Source organism: Pleurodeles waltl, chromosome 2_2 (genome assembly GCF_031143425.1).
Source record: "Pleurodeles waltl isolate 20211129_DDA chromosome 2_2, aPleWal1.hap1.20221129, whole genome shotgun sequence".
NCBI lineage: Eukaryota > Metazoa > Chordata > Amphibia > Caudata > Salamandridae > Pleurodeles > Pleurodeles waltl.
Window position 1 is genome coordinate 734,267,808 of NC_090439.1, and position 24,601 is coordinate 734,292,408.

A 24,601-nucleotide genomic window follows, 5' to 3' on the forward strand; every position below is an offset into this window, starting at 1 on the left:
CTTTTCACTGCAATGCTTCCTGTGCATGGATTTAAGCCCTTTTTCTACCAGCTTCAACCTTCAAGGGCCCAGGGACAGGATAGGGCACCACTTGACAGGGTAGGAGTCACAGCAGAGAGTCCAAGTCCTGGCAGAGGAAGTTTTTGTTGGCCCTGAAACTTCAAAACAGGAGGCAAGCTCAGTCTAAGCCCTTGGAGATTCTTCACAAGCAGGACTATACTGCAAAGTCCAGTCTTTGTCCTCTTTCAGGCAGAAGCAGCAACTGGAGGCCAACTCAGCAAAGCACAATCACAGGCAAAGGTGCAGTACTCCTCCTCCTGCTCTTCGGCTCTTCTCCTTGGCCGAGGTTCCATTTGAATCCAGAAGTAATCTGAAAATCTGGGGTTTTGAGTCCACTACTTATATTCCTTTCTGAAAGTCTCTATTGTTCACAAGATCCTGCCTTGCCTAGGCTCCAGACTCACACCAGGGGTTTGGAGACTGCATTGTGTGACGGCAGGCACAGCCCTTTCAGGCATAAGTGACCACTCCTCTCTCCACTCTGGCCTAGATGGCCCATCAGGATATGCAGGCTAAGCCCCAGTTCTCTTTGTGTTACTGTCTGGAGGGGATTCACAAACAGCCTAACTGGTGTCTGATCCAGACAGGGAATATACAAACAGGCAGAGTCAAAGAATGGTTTAAGCAAGAAAAGGCCCACCTTCTAAAAGTGGCATTTTCAAACTGAGAATCAAAAAACCAACTTTACCAAAAGATGTATTTTGAAATTGTGAGTTCAGAGAATCCAAACTCCACACCACTTTCTGCTCACAAAGGGAAACTGCACTTAAAAGATATTTAAAGGCATACCCCATGTTAACATATGAGAGAGAAGACCTTGAAACAGGGAAAACCAAATTTGGCACTATTTCACAGTTAGAACATGTAAAACACACCAGTACATGTCCCACCTTTAACATACTCTGCACCCTGCCTATGGGGCTACCTAGAGCCTAACCTAGTGGTGCCTTATATGTATAAAAAGGGAAGGTGTGGACCTGACAAATGGGTACACCTGCGAGGTCGAATTTGCAGATTAAAACTGCACACACAGACACTGCAGTGGCAGGTCTGAGCCATGTTTACAGGGCTATTCGTGTGGGTGGCACACCCGGTGCTGCAGGCCCACTAGTAGCATTTGATTTACAGGCCCTGGACACCTCTAGTGCATGTTACTAGGGACTTATAAGTAAATCAAATGTACCAGTCATGGAAAAGCCAATTACACATACATTTTACACAGGGAGCACTTGCACTTTAGCACTGGGCAGCAGTAGTAAAGTGCCCAGAGCACCAAAAACAGCAAAAGCAGAGTCCAGCACAAGGTCAGAAAATGGGAAGCAGAGGCAAAAAAGACAGGGGATACCACGCCAAGATTGCCAGGTCTAACAGTGATATTACATCATGTTTTTCATAACACCTTTGGAAAATTATGTGAAATTATATGAATGCGGTATTCCATTTTCTCAGGTAAAAATGTAAAAGCGAGGGAGTATATTGTTTGAAAAAGGTACAAGGCAGAACAATTGCTCAAGTGAAAAGTGTCTCTTGAGTGAGATCTTTTTTCAGCAACCATCTATGGCAGCTGAGAATTTCATGATATAGCCTAATGTGAAGTGTCAGTATTTTTTGCAAATATCACATAAAGGGACATTTGTAAGATTCAAAAATGTTTACCAATATATCATCCAAGCCTAATGGTAACGCTTTGTGAACTTTGTCTCATTATTGCTGAGGTTATTCCTTCGTTTGGACTAAAGCAGTGTCCCTTTGCAATCGAGGCTTCCATTTATTGTATATAATGTACTAGTAAAGCTTTTGTCAGTGATATTGAATTTAATAATGCAAGCACAAAAAAACAAGCAATGATAATGTCATTCATTCTAGCTTTTGTTTCCTGCAGATTTAATAACGCACATAGTAGCACAGGGAAAACAATGCAAAATTCCCTTCATAATAGCTGGCGTAGCGCTGCAGCATCTGTTTAAGCAGCGCATACTACAATCATATTAAAGGTACAGCACACACAACACGTCCACAGGGAGTGAGACTGACCTAGAGATTCATTTGACTACTCCATAGACATGTATTTTTTATTGAGTGACGCTACACCCACCTTTTATAGAGGAATGAAACGCTGAAATTCGATCTAAGAAGAAAAGGCATGATTACAAAACGTAAACTAAATACATGACCGAAAAAAAGAGTGATGGCAAAGTGTGTCAGTGTATTCCTTATCCAATAGTCTTTCCACAAAAGAAGTAGGTACATCTCGAAAGCCATAGATAAAAAAGAAAACGACTACAACGTTAGCACCTCAGGACTCCTTTCTTTCTTGCCTAAAGTGTGCCACATGCATGTGCCCCCTGTTCCATCCAGTACCAAATGTGCCTAACAAGCATAACATCTCCTTTGGAGTCAAGAGCTTCCTATGCCTAAAAAGGACCAAAGCGAGATGAAGCACACTACAGACATGCACCCTATTCCCGTTTATGTGCTCCCAGTCTATGACAGAATCTCTACCGTCATCATAAAAGGTGACACTTGGCAATGCTCTGTCGTTACAACGTCTCCTTCTTGAAATAACAAAGTGAACTGTTCTGCTTCGAAAGACCCTCTGCTACTCGAAACAACCCACACTCTTAATATAATCAAGGCTTTGATTCTCACGACTCACTACTGTAATATCATGTATGTAGTGGTGTCCTGCACTTATCCCGATTTTAAAAGCTATGGTTCAATATAGTTCATCCTCTAAAAGTAGGATACCCCCAGCCCTATCCTGAAGGCCTGTAGTTCCTCTCTGTGGAGCAGACATTCAAAGTCAAAGTTCTGTTTACCACACACGAGAGACCAAACTGTAATGAGTTAGGACGGAGCTGCAAGTGTTACTTTTTACGGCAGTGTTTAACTAAGAAATGTGCTTAAGCAACTGCACTTCTCATTCAAACAACTAAAGCTCTCATGGAGTGTAAGCTAACTGGACTCACCACAAACATCCCAACCTCAATTAACAGTTTAGTGCTGCCAGAATAACCATGACACAAAGAATGTGGAGGGTGTTGCCGAAACATTTCATTTAAAGGCACTTGACAAATAGAGGCCCAGTGCAGCCAACTGATTCAATGGACTATTGGTAATAGGGTGGTAAGTCTATTGTTTTAGGGTAGAAGGTGAATTATTATTATTGGGGTGAATTGGTAGAGCGCAACAGCTACTCAGTGAGTGTCCCAGAGCTGGCAGTAAGTCTGATCCCCTACCAACATGAGGTTCTAGAAAGCAGACCTAAAGAGCCAGGTTTTAAGGGAACGCTTAAAGGCCTAGATGTTCTCAGTGGCATGGAGCTGTAGTGGGAGGTTGCTCAACTCCTTTGCAACCAGGTAGGAGCAGCCACCCCTCTTTCTCCTGCTGAATTTAGGAATCACTACAAGCAGGGACCTGGAGGACCGGAGTGATCTGGGAGGTTGGTAGGGAATACATCTGTTGGACAAATACTGAGGGCCGGTGTGATGGAAAGCTCTATGTGTCAGGACCAGCCTGTTGAATCTTACATGGTCTTTGGCAGGCAACCAGTGTCGCTCTTTCAGAAAGCCTAGCAGCAGCATACTGGATCAGCTGTAGTCTCCTGAAAAAATAGGGTGGCAGATGCCAATTTGGCGAGTTGGCCAAGTCCAGTCTTGAGGTGATCAGGACCTGGATCACAGGGGGATATGGTAGAAGGCATTTTTTAGCAGGGCAAAGGATGCAATGTTATCAAATTTCACTCCCAGATTGTGCACCACAGTGGTAGGGGCAGGAGGAGGCAGGACATCAATTGGTCAGAGGTCATTGTACCAACTGGGTAGTTGGATCTCAAAGAGCAGCATTTCTGTTTAGCTGGTATTGCATTGAAGGCAGCTGTTGTGCATCCATTGGAAGACTGCAGACATGCATGTCTTCAAATTGCTCTGTGCATTGGGCGCATTTTTATCCATGGTGAGGAGCAATTGTGCATCATCAGCATAAGATACAATTTGAACTCCATATGAGTCTATCAAGGCCACCGGAGTGGTTATGTAAATATTGAATAATGTGGGCCTGAGTACAGACCCCTACACAACCCCAGGGGTTTTGTTTCGGAGGTAAATGGGGCCATCCAAACAGATTGAGATCTGTCTACCAAAACAGAGCGGACCCAGGCCAGCGTAGAGCTAACAACACCTGTGGCAACAAGATGATGTAGGAGTGTAGTGTGCAAGACTGTTTCAAAGGAGAATCAGGACACCTGCTTTCCCTGATCCACCGCTACCTTAATAGTATCAGACACCTCCAATCGAGTCATCTCAGTGCTGAAGCCTGGGCGAAAGCCTGACTGAGAAGGGTGAAGTAGCTTGCTCTACTCTCAGTAGGCAGAAAGTTGTTTGCTAATGAGATTCTCAAATATCTTGGTGAAGGCTGGCAGCAAGGAGATTGGTCGAAGGTTGGCAAGGTTGGATTTGTCAGCCAATGTTTTTTTTAAAAAGAGAAATGAGCTTTGTCTGTTTCCAGCCACTGGGGATTGTGCCTGACCTAACAGCTACGTTTAGAAGCTGACTTAATGGAGCGTTTCTGGGCTTGCTGTTGGAAATAAGAATATGGGGCAAGGGTCTACATGAGACTCTGATTTACAGCCTCTGAGGGCTTCAGCAGACTGCTCCAGTGAAATAGGGGCAAATTCCTGCAGCGCATGGTAATGGGGGGGGTGTACAGTCTCTTGTAGTGTCATGGGGCCACTGATACTCAGAGTTCGTGGGATACAGGTATTCAACAATAGATTTGATTTCAGTGTCAAAGAATTTCAAATCACAAAACAACTCCGCACAGGATTGTATCAAAATATATAATGTATATGATACAGAAAACATAGACCAAAACAACATTATTCATAAATCCCATAAATACTATGCATTTACTGAAGCAGTACTCATTTGCTTATCAGTGCAAGAATACAAATGTTATACAACTTAACTTCAGGGCATGACATCAACAGTGGGGTAGTGACATAACACCTAATCACCAAGTATCACCATAAGCACACGAGGCATGATAATTATGCACATTCTACAAGTATTGTGACTATCCTCATTGTCCTGATTTTACTGAGAACCCAACTATCACGGCATTAGTACATGGAATACAACAGGTAACACCTAAAACACCAGTTATCACTGTAAACACATTGGGTGCAGCATGCCAGCACTTTTATGAAGCTTTATGTCGTAACCAGGCTTGAATCCTTGGGCCCAGCAGCCCCTGTGGGCCTGTTACTATGAATATGGTAATTGTGGTGTGGGTGGATTGTGGCCTCCATCAAGGATTCACCCATCTCGGCCAACAAGATCCACTGCTCCCAAGGTAAAGTCCGGAGATGTGGATTACTATTGTCTTGTATGTGAGAGACCCCTCCCTTGGTATTTCCAGGCCACCCACATTTGGGAAATTCATGGGCAGCTGTCCGTGAGCATGCAGCACAGCTGCTGCGAAGGTGGATGGTTGGAAGCCAATCCCAGCTTTAGGAGGGAATCCTTCCTGTTTCCAAAAAGAAAGGCATGCACTGCCAGGGGAAGTCCACACCCCTTAGCTGTGGGCAGGAGGACACCTCCCTGTCTCCCTGTGTGTAGGGTAGGTAGTGACGTGCTCTGGGTGGAGTCGGTGGGCCTCGTGCACGGGGCCCACATTCTCAAAAGAGAGCAGTCCAGAAGGGCAGTGTGAGCGTCCTTATTACAAAAGGGGGATCCTCAAAGGCTGTTGCTGGATAAATCCTTGTTGCTGGGCAACCCTGGTGAGTTCACGCAGATTGGGGCTTCCCATGAGGCAGCACGGCACACTGAGCCCAGTATGAGTATTCTGACTCTAGGGTACTTGGGCTCACCCAGGTGAATCATTGCAGCATGGGGCTATTGGGTCAAACATGGTGCTCACCACATTCCAGAGGTGCATATAAAGTGCTGCTGTGCACTTGTTACTAGGAAGTCGAAGCAAAGTGCTTACCACATGCAGGGTGCCCGTTGGACGTGAAGAATGGAGCACTCACCTGGTTCTTGAATCTAGTGAAGCACCCAACATGCGCAGCTTCCACAGCACACCCTAGTCTCCAAGGCAAGCACCAGGACACACAGAGAACCAGATAACTGTAAGACCACGTTAGCCCCATGCTGGCCTTCTGAGAGAACACTGGCAAATACACAAGGCAGGCAGGAGTAGGCAGGTGGACCAGCACAACTAGTCCAGCGGTCCTGATGGTGAGTCCTTTGTGCAGTGCAGCAGTCCTTCTGACAGAGGTCTTGTCTCAGTTTAAAAAAATGCTCTAAAAACATAGGCCCATATTTATACTTTTTTAGCGCCGCGTTTGCGCCGCAGTTTGACGCAAAAGCGGCGCAAACTTGCAAAATAATATTGTAGTTTGTAACTTTGTGCTGTTTTTTGCATCAAAAAGAGGCGCAAACGCAGCACTAAAAAAGTATAAATATGGGACAGAGGGTCAGAGCCCAAGTACTACAAAGGAACCTTTTCAAGTGTAACACAACCCCTTTCAACCCAGTCCTGGCTCCAGATAAATCAACCCTTTTGCATGAGGGCGGAACACAACCTATTGACATATAAAGTGTGAACGACATTTCCCTCTCCCAGCCCAAGAAGACTTTCAGTATGCAGATGGATGCAGAGGCCTCTCCTGCCCTCCTGTGTCGTGGCTGTCTGGAAAGTGTGCACAAAGTGTAACTGTCACTCTGCCCTAGACGTGGATTGTATTCAGGCTGTGAACCACTAGACTTATAAGCACAGAAAAATGACCACTTTCTAAAAGTGGCATTTTTAAAATAGTAATGCAAAATCCAACTACACCAGTAAGCAGGATTTCTCGCTAGCATTCCAAACATACCAAGCATGCCAACGCTACTCCTTTCAGATTAGAAAATACACTCAAACATATGTAAGGGAATCCCCAATGCTAACCTATGAAAGGAACAGCCGTCACATAGTGAAAAACAAAAAGCCAGCTGCTCCCTGACTCTGTCACTACTAGGACATGCAAAAAATAAAAGTCCATGTCCTACCTTTCACATACACAGCACCCTGCCCATGGGGATACCTAGGACCTACCTAGGGGCGACTTAGGTGTAGTAACAGGGGAGTTTAGGCCATGGCAAGAGTTTGAAATGCAAAGTCAATGTGGCATGAACTGTGCACACAGGAATTGCAGTGACAGGCTTGAGACAGGTTTTCAAGGCTATTTCTGTGGGTGGCACAATCAGCGCTGCAGGCCCACTAGTAGTATTTAACTTACAGGCCCTGGGTATATGGTATACCACTTTACAAGTGACTTACATGTACATGAAATATATGCCAAACAGATGTAAGTCAATCATATCATATTTTAGGGGAGAGAGCACGTGTACTTTAGCACTGATTGGCAGTGGTAATGTGCCCAGAGTCCTAAAGCCAACAAAAAGGTCAGAAAAATAGGAGGAGTAAGGCAAAACCTTTGGGATTATGCTGCAAAAAGCACCATTTCCAACAGAAGGGAAAACAGTTTTGCATATTACAAAACTCAAGAAACCATAACTAATTAACACACGGCAGGTGGTCTAAATGGAAATGTAGAAACCAAACAAGGTCACTAGTGAACGCACAATTTGGCAGACAGAACTGTAGCTGAAATCAGGCCTGTCGAGGAGCCAAGGTGAGGTGAGCCAGTTAGCCTTAAATAAAATGATGACTGTGCCAGTCCTTTCTGCAATAATGAGCCAAGGACAAATGAAAGCAGTTCTCAAAATGAGCATGATTTCATTAAGAGTTCAGCCATTTCTTTGGAAGGCTTTGCCTTCCTGTATTTTTCTAAACTTCGCAGTATAATTTAAAGCAACAATGCCACTGCTGTGAGAAAAGCAGCAGGAAAGAAGATGAGGGGCAAAAGTTAAAATACAGATGAGGTTAGGAGTTCGGAGTTACATTTTGTAAGAACGGAAAGAAAAATCGTATTCCCATTTGTGAAAACAAGGCAAAGCAGATGCCAGGGATAGATGGAACCAGCTGATCTAATGTGAAATGCTAGAAAAGCTACGACTGTCTTAGCCACAGAAGGAACAAAGGTGCTAATGACAGAGGCGGACACAGAAAATACGAATACCAGCACAAGATACTTCAATGCCACTATTTCTGGGAAAGATGCAAAACCCTAAATCTTGCTGTTACGCTTCAACTAAGGAAAACTGGTTTCTGCCTTTTACACAGCGCACTTTTGATTGCGGGTTAACATGCTGTTTATTGCAATCTCACATTTTCAGTGGGCAAAAACTCTCGTGTCCACAAACACAATGTAAAACTTGCTGCTTTGTGCTGTGTGAAAGGGAGAGGGCAGGAATTCTGCATATTTATCAAGATGTGGAGCATTCCTGTCCTCTGCCTGTAAGAGTACACAATCTGAATCCAGGCACCAACTCAGGCACCCAGGCTCCTTGGAGCAAAGGTGCCTGCATTACAGGCAAGATTGGATTTGTGCGGGAAGGGGTACCTTCCTGCACAAAAACAATCCATGGAGGCTTTTTCCTCTTTTTAAGTGTGCTGCAGAATGCAGAAAGAAAGAAGAAACAACAAGAAGAAATAAAGCTATTTCTCCTCGTTGCACTTCTCGTGGGAAGGTGCACAATTATGACACTTTCCGAGGTCTACCAGTGCTGGTAATACAAATTTACCAAGCAACGCCGGACCATACAAGGTGGCCTTGCGTTGCTTGGTAAATCTCATTCTAGGTTTTGTGCCCCCTTGCATCCCCTTGCATGGTGCAAGGGAGACACAAAATCATAATAAATTTGGGCTTATGTACCTTCCTGACTTAGGCAATTGTTGGATTGCAAACCTTTCAATTTGCTAAAATCAGAAGGGTTGTGACCAATGTAAATATTTTCTAGTGTATTAAACCCATTTAGTGATTTTTAAATATTTGCCGAATAGCAAAACTGATTTAGAAATTATTATAGATTTGCAATTTGGAAGGGGCATGTTTGTCAGTGGTTAGCAATTATAATTGGTCTCAAACCACTAACCAGTTACCAGCTCTTAAATTGGGTTGTTAACTGTTTTGCAAAGGGATAGGGGTTCCAAATAAATGTCTCTGTAAATCATGGTAAATAGGTCGATTAACCTTTTGACTCGCAATTAAGAAGTTCTTACCATAGCTCCAGTACATAATCAATAATCAATACACAATAATCAATAATTATTTGCAATCAATAAAATCAATAATTAATGGAGTCAGTAAATGTCACACACCAGGACCTTCCATCCATTAATAACCACACCTTTAATAAGAGTTTTGTAAGTTTATTTCCCTATATTAACAATGCTAAGGTCATGTAGATTAATCTCAAAATCAAATAAAACACATATAAAAACAACACTCGTTGTCTAAAGCGGTGGAAGAAACGCAATCTAATCAAGGCTTGAACCACAACACATTCTAGAGCTTCAGTGCAAATCAATAGCAGAGTCAGTTGCGACAAAGATATAACATACATGGAAATTTAGCAAGGTAATTCATCACTCATTAGTCCCTGTAATTTGCCAGTCATTTATGAGAGGGCCCTTAACTAACGTCAGATTAGCATCAACATGTTGGGCTTCATGCAAAACAATTTAGAAACACAACTTTGGAAAACATCTAGCTATGGGTCTGTCAAAACAGCGCATTTGGTACCTAGAAAAAAAAAGCATAAAATGCATAACAGTCACGTTTCATTATATTTACATATCCTCGGTATGGGTCAGCAAAGCAGAATCAGTGTTCGTCCTCAGGCCATCAATCGATAAGCAAAGCATGAGGCTCTCAGTTAGAGAATATGAGGCCAATGTCAGTATGAATCTCGAATCTCTCCTAAAGTCCCTTCTCTCGCCTCTCAAGTCAATCTAGATCTGAATAATTCTATTCTGTCACGTTGTTATATCAAAGTCACCTAAACTATCCCCTAATTCCCTATTGGTCAGTTAATCGTACGTTCATACTTTACCCAATAATATTTCTATTCCAAATCTATAAATTCTAACATTTCACTATTCACATGCAGTTGATGGGTCCACTTTACGATGTTCTCATCATCCGGCTCATCAGGTAACAATATTGTTGCATCTTCAGCTCCAGTCAGTATCTTCATTGTTCTCGTCCTGTAAAAGTACGTCACACACATTTAACATAAGTTGTTACACTAGCAGGAACATCATCTCCTTGCAGTCGGTTCTAACAATTAGCTTGTGTTAAGCACTTTTAACAAACCAATGGACATTTCACAGTTTAATTCGCTTGGTCAGCATTTTTATTAACCGCTAAGAAATACAGCTTCTGAATGAGGCATGGAAAGATAGGCCACGACATTCGCTAAGTTAAGGCCTACAATTAATGAAGCTAGAGAATACTTCATAAACCTTAATATGACATATTACTGCATTAATCTAGTACATTATTCTATATTTCATAAGTATTCATCATTAATTAGTACATTTCGTGAACACTAGTGGTCATTCTTCGAGGTCACATTTTCAAATGTGTGCCTTATTTTTCTACATTATTCATTTTCTACATAAAATAATTATTCAAAATTCATAAACACTCATAAATAAACTTTATTAACGACACCTGCGTTAGCAATCCCTCGTCTGATGATTAAATGTGTCATCACACTATGTACCACCCACAAACTTTTACAATTCAATTTCTTCATAATTTTGTCTACACCTTGAATTTTCACAGTAAAATCTTTCCCTTTTCTTTTTTTCCTCCTCTGATTATTCTTAGACCTTTTAAATGTGATCTTTTTGCATAATTTGAATAATCCCCATATCCCAATTAGACAAACCACAACAATTAATATTCCCTGTAATATTTTCAATAGAACCCCATTCCAAATGTTGATGAGCCAATTTCCCACTGAAGCAAACCCTTTGCCAACTTTTTCCCAAACACCTGGTTCTTTCAATTCTTTAAAATCAGCACTTGCATCAGTCAGATTAGTAAGTCTCGTATCTCTTCACTATTGTCAGGTATATATGAACAACAATGCCTAGAGTTAATCCTTCTACAGACTCCACCATCCTTCGCTAAAAGAATGTCTAAAGCAAGACGATTTTGAAGAGTCTTAGCACTATCCACAGCTAATCAGTATCTATCAGGAGTATAGCCCCTGAAAAGTTTGTCAGCATCTTATCCACAATAGTAGACAACTTTCGAATCTTAATCAAATTCAGGAGGACTCCCACTGAAGGAATCACTGCTCCAAATATATCTTCCACTATCGCAGAAGAGGACTCCCTCCTCTGTCTCTTCTGATGGAATTCAGTCACTTTCGGAAACTTTTTCAAATCCTGCATCTGATAAATCTTTGGATTAACTATCCCCAAATAACATGTCCCATACCATCCTCTTGGAAGACGTTAATAAGCATTAAGTCCACAAATATAGTATATCCCTGGAATTGCAGGGTCTTGCCCATTCAACATAAATGTCCATTTACTCTGAAACAAAAACACATGCCTGCATTCACTCGTTCCCACAAGTAAAGTATCAGTGCTCGATTTAGGCCGGTATATACAAAGCTTCCCTACGTGTTGTGCATCTAAAGCTAATTTCCCTTGCATTTTAATTGCACTGTAAGCATAATCATTATTGTAAGTCCTTTTCTCTAAGCCTTTTTCTACTTTCTCCTTCTGTCTTCAGTGTGATCCAAGAAGCTCTTTTCTAAAGGTGTAAGCAGGCATGTCAAATTGTTGTGATGCGCATAAGCTCAGCCAAACGTCAATGTAGGTTCAAAGAATCATCTAATACTATGTCATTGTCCTTGCTACTTTACTCAAATACCTAATTATAGGAACAAATGAAAACACAACATCCTGATTCGAATAGAAGTACTGAATTAACTCCTGGTTATAAAATCTTGTTATTAACAGACTGCAACTTATCCTGTATGGTAGAGGCAAACTATAATAGGTGACTCCTTCCTCGACTGATGAAGGAATCTGTGTACTCACACAATTCTTCGCATCCATTGTCTCAACATATTCACTCAACAAGCACTAGAAAACGTTAGAAGAAAGTTCTCCCTGCGCATTAGTATAATCATGCAAATATTTCTCATCTAACTTAAAACTCTCTAATGCCGTTAGTGCAGTAGTCGTCTCAAAAGCAGAAGTATGGTTGACTCTTTTCATATCAAAAACAGACATACCCACAATCAACACTATAAACAGTATTCCACACATAATCGCCAAACCAATGCTCATATATTTACACCGCCTAGCATCTCTACCCTGTTTATCGAAGTCAGCCATGATCTGTAATGAATCAGAAAGCAGAAGGAATTTAGAAAACTTGCATCAAAAATCAAAAATAGAAACTCTTCTTTCAGCAGTTCAACTTCACTTCCAGAAACCCTGCTTCCTTGTCAAAATCGGTTAGCAGCTTTGTCAAAATCTGGTTTTAAAAGTCAAATCAGGTTATCAATGTCGCTTCCTGTTACTTTCAATCATCTCTTTCTCAAAAATACTTTCTCTCAGATTATTTCAACAGTTCAGTTCATTAACCTTCTTCACGTCACCTCAAAATATTGACCTGGAACTTCTCTATCAAAACAAAAAGACGTATGGGGTCATTTTAAGTTTGGCGGGCGGCGGTTGCCGCCCGCCAAACGGGAACCGCCAATTGGCCGCTCCGCGGTCAGAAGACCGCTGGGGCCATTCAGACTTTCTCGCTGGGCCGGCCGGCGCACGCCAAGGGAGCGCCCGCCGGCCCAGCGGGAAAGGGCCTGCAACACTGAAGCCGGCTCCGAATGGAGCCGGCGGTGTTGCAGGTGTGCGACGGGTGCAGTAGCACCCGTCGCGCTTTTCACTGTCTGCTATGCAGACAGTGAAAAGCTTAATGGGGCCCTGTTAGGGGCCCCCTGCACTGCCCATGCCAGTGGCATGGGCAGTGCAGGGGCCCCCTGGGGCCCCAGGACACCCGTTCCCGCCAGCCTGTTCCTGGCGGTGAAAACCGCCAGAAACAGGCTGGCGGGAAGCAGCGCCGCCATGGAGGATTGGGCCAACCGGGGTTAATCCGGTGGGAAACCGCCGGACCCGGTTTTCTGACCGCGGCTTTACCGCCGCGGTCAGAATGGCCCAGGAAGCACTGCCAGCCTGTTGGCGGTGCTTTCCGTGGTCCGCGGAACCGCCAGGGTCGGAATGAGGCCCTCAAACTCTTGCTGCCATTCATTGGTAGTTGCATACACCCATTCAGGGCCTGCGTATCTTTGACTTGCTATTCTCTTTCTCTTCAGTTTTTGATCACCATTCAGCTCTCCTTCACTTAGATCTTCTTTCCTTGTAGTATCTACTTCTTCCTTTATTGTTGGGTCGACAACCACCTCTTTCCCTTTTTACACTTGCTACTCCAGCTACTTATCTCCTTTCAGTGGACCTTTCGTCAGTATTTTTTTCAAGATTGAACTTGAACCCTTTTCCTGCTCTGTGGTGTTTTCTCTTGACGGACCTGCAGCCGGTTCCAGAGGAGTCAGATCATTTTGACTTTGATCCACCTCAACTCCTTCCCCTTCTGGGTCTGGCAATTGCTCTGTTTGTCTCTCAAGATAACCTGCTTCTGGGAAAGCCCTCCTCTGACTAGGCTCTCCTGCTGCTTCAGTTGAGATACGCTCTCCGATACCCTCCTGGGGTCTCCACCCTCGTCTCTCACAGGGATGACTGAACCGCCCTCAACAAGCTTAGGTCCGGTCTCAGTTCCTCTTTGATCTCCTTCCCGCTCTGAGACTTGTCACACTGTTGTTGGTACTCTCAACAACGCTTCTTCATGATCCAGTGGACATGTCAAATTCTTCGTGTGACTTGCGTGAATCCAGTTCGGGATCCCAGCACACTACACAGCTGTAGTAGTCATTAGGACCATTTGATATGGTCCCTTCCAACGAGGCTCCAAACATGTCTTGCTCACATGCTTTCGGACGACAACCCAGTCCCCAGCTCTCAGCTTGTGCCCTGAGTCATGGATCGGTGGCAGTGTGGTGGCCTCCACCTGCTGAGAAAAAGAGCGGACTACATCAGCCAGACCCTTGCAGTAATCCAAAACCATATCATGTGTAATCTTGACAAGTGCATTTCCTGGCACCGCTAGTAACCTCATTGCTCTGCCCATGAGGATCTCTTGAGGCGACAGTCCTGTTTTCCTGTCAGGTATGTTTCTCATTGACATCAACACTAAAGGCAACGCGTCAGGCCATTTCAAATTCGTAGCTGCACACATCTTTGCAGTTCTTGACATCATGGTACCATTCCTTTGCTTCACTTGTCCTGATGCTTCAGGGCGGTAACTACAATGCAACTTCTGCTCAATGTTCAATGCTGCACACAGTAATTTAATCACTTCGTTAATGAAGTGACTTCCCCTATCTGATTCTAAAGAGATCAGAAACCAGAAACGTGGTATCAGTTCCCTAAGCAGCAGTTTTGCTAGGGTACACTTCAGTCCAGTGGCTAACGATGCAAACAATCACCAACACATATCTCAAACCTCCAAACACAGGCATCTCAATAAAATCAGTTTTCATTGTGCTGAATGGACCTCCTGCTCTTCCAATGTGGCTCAATTTAACTACTGTCTCTTTGCCCGCTTTTAACTATTGGCAAATGACACAAAGATGGGAAACTGCTTCAGCAGCTTGTCTAAACTTTGGGATAAACCAATCAATCTTGAACAGACAAACCATGGCATCCCTCCCAATATGTGCTTGACCATGATAGTACCTTGCCATTTGAGACAACAGGCTATTTGGCAAAACCAACTGACCCTTTCAGAAACCCACAATTCATCTTGTCTTTGAACACATTTCAATTTGCTCCATCAAGGTTTTTCCTCTTTGTCTACATTATTCTGCAAAGATTTTAATTCTTCCAAAGTGTCAATTACTTTCAATGCATAGCTCGTACAAGTTGCGCCTTCTTCAGGCAACAGTTCCCACTTGTCCTTGAATGATATACAGGACAATGCTCAATACCTTGCGATTTGATCTGCATATCCATTTCCCAATGACACATAGTTATGCGACTTCAGATGTGCATTGCATTTCAGTACGGCAATCTTTTAAGGCAATTGTACTGCATATAACAACTTGATTCTAGCACCATTTCTCTCTGGTGAACCAGAAGAGGTCAGGAATCCTCTCTGTGACTACAATTGACCAAAATCATGAAGTATTCCAAATATGTACTTGCTATCCATATAGATAGTAACTCTCAACTGAGTAGAAACATGGCACGCTCTAGTAAGGGTGACCAGTTCCGCTACCTGGGCAGAATACACTCCTTGAAGCCAGGAAGCTTCCAAGGTACCTGTACTCGTGCACACAGCATATCCTGCTCTCAGTGTCCCTGTATTGTCTCTCAGACAAGAACCATCAAGAAAAATAATTTGGTCATTTTCTTCCAATCTGGTATCTCTAATGTCAGGTCTCGGTTTCGTGCACAATCAGTTATCTCGAGACAGTCATGTTTAACATCTTCCTCTTTTTCTATTTCAACATTTACGCTCGGAAGTAAGGTTGCCGGGTTCAGCACTGTACATCTTTTCAGTGTCATGTTTGGTGACCCCAAAGTCCTTGTTTTGTACCTTGTCAACCTCGCACCAGTCAAGTATTGGGTTTTCGTCCTTGTCAGTAAAGTCTCAATAGAATGAGGGACCATTACAGTCAGGAGATATCCCATCACCACGCCTTCACACTGTGAAAGACTTTGACCAACTGCCACAACTGCACGCAAAGAACTTGGTAAGGCCTCTGCAACTGGTTCCAAAGTAGCTGAAAAATATGCTACTGGGCGATCAGCATCTCCATGGACTTGTGGCAAGACAGATAATGAACATGCACCACGCTCATAATAAAACAATGTGAAAGGCTCCGTGAAATCAGGCATACCCAACGCTGGAGCTCTACACAAACTCTCTCTCAACTAAGTGAATGCTTTCATCTCATCCTGGTCTAGCACTATGGTATCAGTGATTTTCTTATGAGTCAGCTTCTGCACTGGTTTTGAAATGACCGAAAAATTTGGAATCCATTGGCGACAATAGCCCACCATCCCCAGGAACATCCTGACATCTCTGTGTGTGGTTGGGGGACTTTTTTGTAATATCGTCGTAATCCTCTCTCTGGATATTTTTCTTGACCCTTTCTCAATCTGGTGACCCAAATATTTTACTACCTTCTGGCAGTACTGCAATTTCAGTGGTGGCACTTTATGGCCATTCTTTCCCAAATGGTTCAACAGGGAAATCGTATCATACTTGCACTCTTCCCTTGTCTTGGACACAATTAATAAGTCATCAATGTACTGCACCAAAGTCGATTGGAAAGGCAATTCCAACAACTCCAAATTCTCTTTCAAGATCTGGTTGACTATGGAAGGTGACTCTGTATACCCTTGAGGAATTCTACACCAGCAATAGATCCAGACATTTGAAACAGAAGAGAAATTGGCTATCCTCATGAAGAGGCACAGAAAAGAACGCTTGTGACAAATCAATGACCGTGAACCACTCTGCATCACATGGAATCTGGAATAGTAACACAGCTGGATTGGGCACTACGGGACAACATTTGACCACAATCTATTTATTTTTCTCAAATCCTGAACAATCCAAACCATCCACAGGGCTTTTTCAAACCCATCATCAGTGAGTTACATGGACTGCTCAATACTTCCTTCAGAACTCCCTGCTTCACAAAATCTGCAATTATCTGAGCCACTTTCATCAGAACATCTTGTGTCATGTACTGTTTAAGTTGAGGTGAAACTGCATTCGGTTTTATGGTAAACCTGACTGGCTCCACCCCTTTAATCAGACCTACTTCCTTTCCTGTCAAATTCCACACGTTCTCTTCTACTGTTCCCTGCAAATCAGGATGGAGCTCTTTCACTGTGAACATTGGGAGAAACTCAATCAAAGGGTACTCCTCACTTGTATTTTCGCACTCTATTTCTGGGGCTTGGTCTTCCTCATCATGGCCATTTGTCTGTATCTCAATTCCGTCATTTGAGCAAGTAATTGAACATTTTGTTTTACACAGCAAATCTCTTCCCAGTAGGGATACTGGACTTGAATAGCAGACTACAAATTTATGCAATCCCTGAAAATTGCCAATCTCGACATGGACTGGATCTGTAATTGGGTTTGTCAGATATTGGTTTGCTACCCCCATAACCTGAACTGTTCTACCTGAAAGAGGCAATTTCAGAACCTCTGCATTTCTCACTGTAGAGCGCATAGCTCCAGTGTCCACCAAGAATGAAACTCTGTGACCCATAACCTTTCCCCTCACATAAGGTCCTCTCTGATCTACCTCTAAAGAAGTCGCTTGCCCATTCACCATTTATTCCATCCTCACTGTGTAACGGGAATTGGTGCACTGTGTTTCTACTTTTGTCTTGTCTCTGAGGTGTGACCGGTTAAGAAAGCATCATCTGTTGCTGCTCCATCGGAGCTTGCGGTATTTGCATTTGCTGTCTAGGTACCATGGGAACCTGCTGCTGCATCGGCTGCAACTGTGACATTTGTGCACGGGGCAGTTGCACCTGCTGCATAGGCTGAAAATTCTGCATTTGATTCACATTATTCTGAAAATTTGGAATAGGACCCCTTAGTCTTGGTCCTTTCACATTCTAAAATAAACTGATGTCATTACTCTGCTGAACAACACCTTCCTGCACCATCATCGAACACTCCCGCTTCCAATGTCCCACGGCTCCGCAAATGTGACATGGCAATAGCTTCTTCATTCCCTGCATATCATTCTGAACCACTACAGTATTCAAATCTGGACCACAATTCATATTGCCTCCATGACCTCTATCTTTCATCTGGGGCTGAAACATGGCATTTCCCTGCTGCTGCAGTATCTGCTACACAAAATTACCTTGCACTCCTGATGAGCTGCTTTAATCTGCATCACCATCTCTTTCAACTTTTTCTGTTTCAGTGCAATCTCATCACTACAGTATTTCGCATACTGCGACACCTCATCAATCGGCTTTGCTTGCCAGCAAATCAAATAACTCTTAATCATCTGACCAATTTCAAGCTTCAATACTTCCATAAATCTGAACAGAAAATGTAGCATGTCCTTCGGCTCAATTGTTTCTGTACCACTAAATTGCTTGAATGCCTGCAACAATCTCCCATAGTACGCATGTACCGACTCCTTTGCTTCCTGCACTGTCCTGTCAATCCTCTGCCAATCAATATTTTTGGGTGAAATCCTCGATTTAAGGAACTCAATCACCTTATAGTAATATTTCATTACCTCAGGAGACTGTGTGCCTGTATTCTTATCTCTCTTCACTTGTTGGCCAGTCTACACTCCTCTTACACTCGACCCATAAATCAGCTGGAACCACTATCTCCAGTTATGTGTTCAAGTCCTCCCACAAACATTTTGAAAGTTTCACGAACCTGTCTGTCTGCTGATACCACTCTACTGGCTTCTCTCTCAATTTTGGGTAATCATTCGTAAATGATAGAATGTCAACTCTGCTCCAAGGGACGTGAACAAAATTTCCCCCTGGAATCTCCTTCATTGGTAAAATCTTTACTGGATCTTTGTCCTCCTCAACATTCTCAGTCAGCTCCAAAAAATCTATTTTTTTCTTATCTCTTTTCTTAACCCATCTACCTTCCTATTTGTCTAATGCTCCCCAGATCTGAGCACTCTGTAATAATTCTTTAAGGTGTGCCTTCATTCCGGCTGACCTCACGTGTTCAAAATCTTTTGCCTCAAGATCTAATCTGTAACTTCTCTTCAAATGCTTTGTTTTCTCAATTTCTATGCTATACTTCTCTGCCAAATCTGCTAATCTCTGATGTACCCTGCTCACCTCTCTCGTAATCCTTGGCACAAATATCTCAACTCTGCCTCTGTGTAGGATTCTAACCTATTCACCCCCATTGTTCCCTCAATAAATTCATCCGCTTCCATGCCTAGTCTGGCACAATTCAAGCATTCCTCTCCTTTAGGGGCATTCTGTGGGGTATTCAGTTTATCTGACCATTCAGTCTGCTGCTGAGCCGTCAGTCCCTGTAACGAAATGTTACTCGCTTAGACCGGGGGCACCTGCTGTGCAACCGCATTCGAAATCTGCAGTGTCAATAATTTCAGGCTCTGGCTTACATTTGGTCCCTTTCACTGCATCTGGAAGTGCAACAAGTGGAATAAGAACTAACAATGATCTCAATCCGTCAAAAGTCTGACCCACAGATGAGACTACATGAACTTGTTCATTATGTCCTCCCCTCATTAGACTCTGGGCCATTGCTCCCTGTTCACTTGCAGTTATTTTCATTTGTGCAAATAATGGTACAGCTGGACCAATAGTAATCGGTAGCGATATTGCATGCTGCTCTGGCACCTACACTCTGTGGGAGAGTAACTCCCATACTATGATTGGCAACAAAATCGGAGTCGGCTCAGTCTGGACCAGTATTGGTCTCAGAGCCACCTGCTCCGTGGGCACCACTAAGTTTGAAGTCGCTTCTAAAATGGGCACATCGGGATAAATTCTCTGTATCTGTGGCGGCTGCATCTGTGTCTGCACTATAGGAGTAATCGGCACATTAGGACCACTTTGCCCCATAATCTGTGTCAGGTTAGCATGAACCTGCACCGGACTCACTGTCCCCGTTACCTGTGTCGGGGCTGTCGGATCAGCACTAGTACTCGGACTACTCTTGTGTACTGTATATAGTGGTGGTCGCTCTCTCAATAACTGTGTAAGAAACTCATCATTATCTGATTCCTCCTCTACTCTTAAAGACCTTCTAGCTCCCTAGAAGACTTCTATTTGTCTTCTTAGTCGCTTTCTTTCCTTCTTTCTCATCCTCCTGCGTAATCTTCGAAAACAACTTAACTCCCTGCAAAGTCTCTGATCTCCATCTCTTCTGCTCCCAGTCCCATTTAGCCTCCACTAAAGTATTTTCTGCCTTTCTCATCCTTCTCTCAAATTTCAATTGCTGTTGCTGTCTAGCTACCAGCTCCCAAACTGCTAATGCCTCAAACTGTGCTGGTCTCGGAAGGGGCTTCGATTCATATAGCGCCATCCGCAATTGCTAAGTTCCCATTTTTTTTCTCTGTCAATTTGCACCATTGCTTTAGCTGAAGACATGGCACAACACCTCTCTCTTCCATTACAATGTAAGCCAGTGTATTCTCTGGCAGGTAGGCTCCCCTTCACTTGCAGTAATGTACGTATCTTCCCTTAGGGAACTTCTCAATGCTTAGAAAGCTTCATCTTTTCTACTTTTGTTTATTCAAAATCAAATCAGGAAATGACTTTTAATCCCAAGATTCATAATTACCTCTCACGGACGGCTGCCAATCCGTGTGCGACCCTTCTCACTAACCAATCTATCCCAGCGCGGCTCCAATGACATCACACTCACACGTACTGCGGCTGACAAAGTCTTGCGCCTCGTCCTTCTAAACTCTAATTCACACAAACTAATGACAAATATTGCAAGCACTAATCAAAATCAGATTCGCAAGCAAAATTCGACCCACAAATTTTACTCTCAACTGATCAATGGGTCTGTCCGGATGCACATAGGACTCACCAAATCTCAGCCTAAATATCCTTTCGCCCACTTTAACTCACACACTAACTTGTTGACCATGCCTGATCAACCTACTAAACCAAAGAAATTACAACATATAACCAAGTGTCTCATACACTTTTCAATATACTCCGGAGTCTTAAACCACGCAGGGTCCGTACATCAACAACCAAGTGGACAATTATGAGCACAAATCGCTACACACATATGAAGTTCGATGACTTCCCTACTCTCACACTGCGGAGTATGCACACTCCTACTACAACTTAATTTGGAGTATGGCAACTCCCTTAACTAACATCGGATTAGCATCAGCAATCAATCGGACCAGCAAAGCATCAGGCTCTCAGTCAGAGAATATGAGCCCAATGTCGGTATGAATCTCGAATCTCTCCTAAAGTCTCTTCTCTCTCCTCGCAAGTCACTCTAGATCTGAATAATTCTCTTTTGTTGCGTTGTTATATCAAAGTCACCTAACCTATCCCATAATTCCCTATTGGTCAGTTAATCGTACGTTCATACTTTACCCAATAATACTTCTATTCCAAATCTATAAATTCTAATATTTCACTATTCACATGCAGTCGATTGGTCCACTTTACGATGTTCTCATCATCCAGCTCGCCAGGTAACAATATTGTTGCATCTTCAGCTCCAGTCAGTATCTTCATTGTTCTCGTCCTGGGAAAGTACGTCTCACACACATTACACATAAGTTGTTACACTAGCGGGAACATCATCTCCTTGCAGTCACTTCTCACCAATAGCTTCTGTTAAGCATTTTTAACAAAACAATGGACACTTCACAGTTTAATTCACTTGGTTAGCATTTTTATTAACCGCTAAGACATACAGATTCTGCATAAGTCCTGGCAAGATAGGCCAAGACACTCGCTATGTTAAGACCTACAATTAATAAAGCTAGAGCATACTTCATAACCTTAATATGACATATTACTGCATTAATCTAGTACATTATTAGATATTTCATAAGTATTATTCATTGATTAGTACATTTCATGAACACTGGTGGCCATTCTTCGAGGTCACATTTTCAAATGTGTGCATTATTTTTCTACGTTATTCATTTTCTACATAAAAACATTATTCAAAATTCATAAACACTCATTAATAAACTTTATTAAAGACACCTGCGCTAGCAGGGTGTTAACTGTTTTGCAAAGGGATAGGGGTTCCAAATAAACGTCTCTGTAAATCATGGTGGCAGCTCCAATGATTGTTTACAAAATAGAAAAATAGTTTCTAAAAGAAACTTGTCTACTAAATTTTTTTTTTTATGTTTTCACAGACGTGGTGGTCTGCTGTTCCTTGCATGACATCTCCCCTTTGAAAGTAGGCAAATGTATAACGTCTCAATTTGCTACCTGCATAATAAATATCAATGAGTCTGTTTTTTCGGCAACTCCCTCCAATTCCTCATTTTGCAAACCGACATATTAGTACATAGATAGGTTCACAAAATAAATTACTGGTCACAAAACGTTGGCGCATAATTTGTTCATTCAAGAAACTGGAAGACTTCAGAAGGGCAACTGCATTAAATATTTAATAAACAATGGGAACCTGAAAAGCAGGCATATTGTAATCATACAAGCACTGATAAAAAGGAAATAACGGCACAAAACTTAACCAAACACAATTATTACCAAGCCTTGTGTTGTAGTTTGTTTGACTATATATTAAATTTGAAGAGAGCATGGAACCAATAATTAAAATCAAAGTGGCATGAAATAATACCAGAAAAACTCTGGATGTCTCCAGTGTGAGATCCTAAGCCATCAAAGTATCTAGTCTTCAAAACACATTCACCTACACTTCGTGGGTACAACCATCCATGTGGGAGCACAAAAGGGCAGGCATGCCCTGATCCAGCAGAATACTCCAGGATATGAACTACCAAGGCCCTCATTATGAGTGGCCACTATGTGCTGATGCATCAGATGACAGCCATTACCAACCCCATTGGAAGTATGAAATCTGCAGGAACACTGCAGACATATTTAATTTCTCACAGAGACAATCAAACTCTCCTGTGACAGTCTAGGGCAGGTCAAGCAGTCACCAGGGGAATCAGACAAGGAAATACCAATGCCTCTTGCAAGCACTCATTTCTTAATGGACACCGGGGGTCCAGCTCATAACGGGTGAGATTTTCTCTGTCACACATGTTACTGTTACACCCGGTATAGGTAACTGTAAGAGTGGAGAAATGTCTTCCCACTTCCCAGGTTACTCATAATGAGAGCCTTACTTTAGCAAGACTTTTCCATTCTTGACCTTATAAGCTGCTAATAGACTGTATGGAAACACCTGCAGGGTTCTGGAACCAGCAACTACCATTGCATTGGTAAGTTCTGGTGACCCCATTCCAGGCATGCCATCATCATCTCACAATGAAATGGAGGAACACTTCTAAATCTCGCCCTTATTCTAATACAAACAGAAAACGTTTTCGTTCTTGGAAACATGGGATGTGTTTGGACTTATGGTGTCAGTCATTAACTCCCGAAAGAAAATGAAGTGCATGCATTTAATTATTTATAAATAGCACGTCTATCCTAAAAGCATCTTTTCAATTCAAGTTATTTAATTTTATCTTCAATCGATTTAAAAGATTAACAGGACTTTAAAAAGTATATTATTACATTAAAAGTCCTGCGATTTGCACAGTAAATAGCAGCAGGGGAACACGAAGTTAAATGTAGCATATTAGCTTACTTCACTTAATGAACACATTTAATGAACATTTCCTTTAATATATTTTACAATAACAGTTTTGTTAGTTGAGATTTTTTACACTATATTTCTATTGCGCATATTGCACTAAAATATATGTTGTCACCTGACAGGGAGGCATAGCATCTTCATATAGAAGCATGCCAACATTCCTAGAAACGAGAACAGGCGATCTTGCACATCGACCACTTGTACGGGGCAGAAAACCGTAATCATAAAGTTCATGATTCTTTCAGTTGCTTTCATATTACATATACAGTTACTTCACTATAGTACACCTCATTACATTCTATAAATATTCCCTGTCGTTACATGCAGCCTACGTTTTATGTAAATGAATGTACCTGAACAGTCATTCTGCTCTGTGCAAATATTCCATACCCAGATCGTCCTTAGTTTTCTGGTAGTCACATAACTTTGCACCAGAAAGTGTTTTTTTAAAGGACTTTCTAACTCCATGTTCCCTGTTTTCATTTCTCTTTTACCATTTTAAACACGGAACTTCGGCCTGCCCAACACTTCTCAAACTCCGAGGCACATAAGGTACTCCATGCTTGGGCTAATCACAGTATTTTGAATGTTCCTGTTGATTCCATATGGTCCACCAGTGCAAACCTATATTCAAACGTTAGTTTTTTCAGTCACGATTTCATCAATCACTGGTTTTATCATAACAACATACCCAACTGACAATGGCTGATTCGGTCACAAACAGAACCTTAAGACGAAGTTTACCGTTTTTATGGATGCCAGGAGTTCATAAAGGGATTCCTGGCAGGCTGGAATGTTTCTCCAAGGGCAGCTTTTTCCACTAGGAGTGGGGGAAAGTGCGCACTACTAAATCCCAAGCAAGATGAAGCAAATGAATTATGCGAGGCACAGTCTGCATCAAAATATGTATGTTTGTCAACATTCTCAATCTCTGGCGCCTTTCCACCCTGAAAATAATTGGAGTAACACTCCTTCCAGCATGGCAAGGGGAGCGGATCCACCCAAATGTGTTGAGGGGTGTAGTAAAGACCTTTCTCATCAAGGAAACATGTCTTCCCCTTAGAGTAAGAAATATAAAAAGTGCATTTGAACGAGGGCTCAATTTCCCTGCTAACGCGTCCTTCTATGTCAATTTATAAACATTAGGACTCGTTTTAGGCCGATGAA